General features: G+C 38.5%; 1 long non-coding RNA gene across 1 annotated transcript; it reads left to right on the top strand.

The window, feature by feature from the left end:
- The first annotated feature begins 3766 nt into the window (after positions 1 to 3766).
- LOC125141502 lies at positions 3767 to 4166 on the top strand. The gene is made up of 2 exons (XR_007140900.1): positions 3767 to 3938; positions 4106 to 4166. It is a non-coding gene; the product is annotated as an uncharacterized LOC125141502 (long non-coding RNA).
- Positions 4167 to 4899: the final 733 nt, after the last annotated feature.

A 4899-nucleotide genomic window follows, 5' to 3' on the forward strand; every position in this document is an offset into this window, starting at 1 on the left:
AGATCAGGATCGTTATATACAGCACTGTTTAGTTACTTTCACTTTGGTTTGGTCAGCAGGTTTCTGGAAATCAGTGCCTTTTACACAAAGTACTCATTATATCAAAGGAAGTAGTGACTTATCTCCCCATCCTGCTGTAATCATGTCTGTGATGGTGACTTCCTGTTATAAACATTTGGTTATCTAAACTTCTTAAAAAGTGGTTTTCATTTATTATCTGCTAAAATATAAAAAAAAATTATACATATTACTTAAAAATTACATCAAAGTAGAAATGTACTGATTCGTACCTCCTTCTCTCCTGCACTTGCTTCAGTTAAGTGTGTGTGTGTGTGTGTGTGTGTGTGTGTGTGCGTGCTGGGCATTTATATTCAGGAAACTTTCTCTTTCTTTTTTAGGTTCTGGATCATAAAAGAAACAACGTTTTTCAGATAAACCAGAAGTTAAAAATAGTGACTAATATAATACTCATACAGTATCTTGCAAAAGTATTCATACCCACTGAACATTATCACATTTTGACACGTTAAATTTTGTGATAGACCGGCACAAAGTGGCACATAATTGTGACGTGGAATGAAAATGAAAAATGAAAAAAATATTTTTTACAAATAAATCTGTATAATATCTGATCCTATATTATCGTAAGCCTTAATTCACTTTCGTTCTTTGTTTTTATCCTCCATGTCAATGTTAAAACCTCTTTCTGCTAATTTCACACATGCGCACTGAACACTCTCTCCACCCGTATTGACAAGCCCCGCCCCCTTCTGCTCATTGGTTACACGTTTGTTTTGATTTTGTTTATTATCGGCCCAACTCAGGTTTCTGAAGCATTTCTCAAAATCTGAGAACCTGCCTTTAAGGCTCACAAAGTCTGCAGTGTTTTAAGTCTCTCCTTAAGCCACAGCCATGACCAACACCGCCGTACGACCAACAAGCACCAGATCCTGACTCAACAACGAGACCTCAGCTCTATCCAGATCTGCTTACTCTGGAAGGTCTGTGCACACCACCAATCGCTAAGTACAACAGAGGCAGAGGTCAGATTCCCGTGTCAGTGGCGATGATGATGAGGAATTTCCAGTCCTATCTGATAGTAAAGGATAAGATAACAATGCCCATGGTGGAGGTAGTGGAACCTAATGATCACTGATGTCAGTACACCTCTAATGAACAATGAAGGACTCTGAACATGCACATGATTACCTCCCTGACCCGAGAGAGGTCTGATGGAAAAGATTTGGAAGTTAAAGTGATTCAGCACAGTTTTACATACCTCACTGAACTGTGGCGAATACTTCACTAAATTACGGGCTGATATCATGCGAATCTGGTGTGACTGGCCTGATGAACATGTGTGTGCAGGGCACTCAAAACATAACAATGGAAGAAAGGCCCTTTACAGTATTCTCATAACTCATCTGCAAGATGTATGTCAAACCACTGACAGTGGAAATGGACATGAGACAGAGAAAGGTTTTCTTTTACTGGCTCATGGAAATGCACAATGTGCACAGTGGACTTACTGAGGGGAAAGTGAGGGGAAAGTGACAGAATGCCAGGTGCACTTGAGAAACTGCCTTTTCATTGGACTGAACACAAATAAAACATCAAATCTCACTCGCTCTTCCTCCTTTGCCTCAAGAGCGAGTGAGATTTGATGTTTTATTTGAGGAGAAGGAGCTCCACAATGCACATACACCAAGTACACTTTAGATGCCTATAAGCACATGACAGTACACACATTAAATGTAGAAGACTTTGTGTTTTTAGTAGATTCTGGTGCAGGAATCTCTGTGATAAAAATGAATAAAATTGAACAGGTGACAGAAATGAGAAGTTAGATCCCTGAATTCAGTCGGAACATCTGGGATTATTCTGAAAGAAAAATGTTTTGGGAATAACCAGTGTTAGTCATTCAAATGTTCATTTCTGCTATCTGAATGCTGCACGATTAATCTTATGAGAATAAACCGAAATAACCTAATCAAGCTCTCATAGATAAGGCCAGCCGTTACTTACACTACACACACATTACAGCTCACATACACATAAGGGACTAGACGCACATTATGAACAAGAGGGTTTGAGAAACAGGAAGGAGCTGATGCATTGCTGTTAGAGAATTTGTATTGGGATGATCACAGATGTACAGTACTTTATATGTGAATCTCTGTAGGATACATGTAAAGCAGGGGAAGGCCCACCCGTTCACTATGGAGAATTCACGCCCATGTATGTCTTTTATTTAAAGGTGAAAAAAGAGATGTTGGAAGATTTAGGAGATTGGACACTAAAATGTATGAAAACTGGTGATTGAAAACCTAGTACAGATCCCATGGTGTTGTACAGTGAATAAACTAAAGCCTAATGTAATGTATTTTAGCTGTATAGCCTTGGCCGATAGAACATTTGAGATAACGCCACAAGCAAACACAGATGTGCTGAAACCAATGTGGCAGTTACCATATATTTCTGTCGATGATCCCCATTAAAATGCATTTCTTAAGGTACTCTGAGCAAACATGTTGTGGGTCTAATATAGAATTGTGCACCGGTGCAACTAACCCCCAAATTTGATTACAGGCCTTGTAAATTGTGGTACTTTCACTTTGGCTTCATCAGCATGGTTCTCAGTATCTGTGACTTTTACACAAGTGCTCATTATAATAAAGGAAGTCTCCCCCTCCTGCTGTATGCATGTCTGTGATGGTGACCTCCTGTGATAAACTTGTCATTATGTAAACTTCTTAAAAATTGGTTTTCATTTATATAATCTGCTAACATATGAAAACATTTATACATATTTCTTAAAAATTACATCAAAGTAGAAATGTACTGATTCATACCTCTTACTCTCCTGCACCTGCTTCAGTTCAGTGTGTGTGTGTGTGTGAACGTGTGCATGTGTGTGTGTGCGCGCTGGGGCATTTGTATTCAGGAAACTTTCTCTTTCTTTTTTTAGGTTCTGGATCATAAACGAAACGACGTTTTTCAGAAAAACCAGTTAAAAATAGTGACTTGCAAAAGTATTCATACCCTCTGACTTTTTTCACATTTTGACACGTTACAACCACAAACAAAAATGTATTTTATTGGGATTTTATGTGATAGACCAACACAAAGTTGCACATAATTGTGGAGTGGAAGGAAAATAGTACATTTTGGTCCAAATGTACAAATAAATATCCGATAAGTGTGGTGTCCATTAGTATTCAGCCCCACTAAGTCAATACTTTGTAGTACCTCCTGTCACTGCAATTACAGCTGCAAGTCTGTTGGGGTCTCTACCAGCTTTGCACATCTACAGAGTGAAATTTTTGCCCATTCTTCTTTGCAAATAGCTCAAGCTCAGTCAGATTGGATGGCGAGCGTCTGTGAACAGCGAGTTCAAGTCTTGCCACAGATTCTCAATTGGATTTAGGTCTGGACTATACTTTGATCTAAACCACTCAATGGTAGCTCTGGCTGTATGTTTAGGGTCATGAACCTGTGCCCCAGTCTCAAGTCTTTTGCAGACTTCCCATCAACTCTGACCAGCTTCCCTGTCCCTGCTGAAGAAAAGCATCCCTACAACATGATGCTGCCACCACCATGTTTCATGGTGGGGATGGTGTGTTCAGAGTGATGTGTGTAACTGGTGTAGGAAGGAAATTTGTTAATTTAACCTGACCTGTCTTTTTTTCTCTCTTTCTTTAAAATAAAAAGAATGGTTTAGTGAACTCCACAAAATGTTGTATATAATTATTGTTCAAAGGATGTAATATTAAAGTAGCGGAACCTTTCCTTGGGAATTTGTTTGGGAGGGGATGTTATTGGTGAGACACTTTGGTGGGGCTTCCTCGTGTGTGCCATGCGGTTGCCTCAGTCCGTTTCCGGATGAGGCCGATGACGCATGTCCTTCTCGCTTCTCCCTTCAATATACAAATATTGTGGTAATATTTCTTCTCTAAAATGCTTTGCCGCTAGGAGAATGTGATTTAATACCATAATGATTGATTGCATTAGTTATGTTAAGGATGTTTTGGGTAATGTTTTTTTTTCTTTTTATTATTTAACGAAATATACCATGTTGCTAACTGTTTAGCATTGTGTGTACTAGTGTGTACTGGTGAAGGAGAAGCTGACGCCCCGTGTCTCATCTTTTATTTCTTTTCTTACAGGTATGTTTAACAATAAGTTCTGGTTCAGTAGAAAAGATGTTTAGCTCATTGATCATTAATACTAGATGTGCATTGAACAGAGTGTGTTATAGAAGTGTTGGACTAAATGTATGTTGTCTGTGAGGCACGTGAAGCAGACTGCACATGGTACGGTATCGAATACATATATATATATATAATGTGTATTCTGTTATATTCCATTCTGATATGTAATGTTTGGAAATATGGGTTACACATTATTATTATCATTATTATTATAAATACAGTATTATTATTATTTGTTTCATTTTGTGACATAAATGCTTGAATTGATGTCTGGTAATATAACATAGATATTAATGTGCTGTATTAGAGAATGTCAGATTTATATACTATAAGTGTATACTTTATTTACATTTATATTATCTATCTCTGTTATTGTATAATGGTCAGTCCGTTTCCGGATGAGGCCGATGACGCATGTCCTTCTCGCTTCTCCCTTCAATGTACAAATATTGTGTGTGTACTGGTGAAGGAGAAGCTGACGCCCCGTGTCTCATCTTTTATTTCTTTTCTTACAGTAAAAAAGAGCTGAGTTTCATTGATTGGTGGTGTGGTCTTTGTGTGTGTGTGAGAGTGACCGGTCCAGACACGTTACATAATTTGGTGCCGTGACCGGATGCGCCAGATCTGCTGTAGCCGATTGCTTGGGTTCGACAACACAAGAACACAACGCTTCTGCAATTGATGTTTT

This window comes from Tachysurus fulvidraco, chromosome 1 (genome assembly GCF_022655615.1).
Source record: "Tachysurus fulvidraco isolate hzauxx_2018 chromosome 1, HZAU_PFXX_2.0, whole genome shotgun sequence".
NCBI lineage: Eukaryota > Metazoa > Chordata > Actinopteri > Siluriformes > Bagridae > Tachysurus > Tachysurus fulvidraco.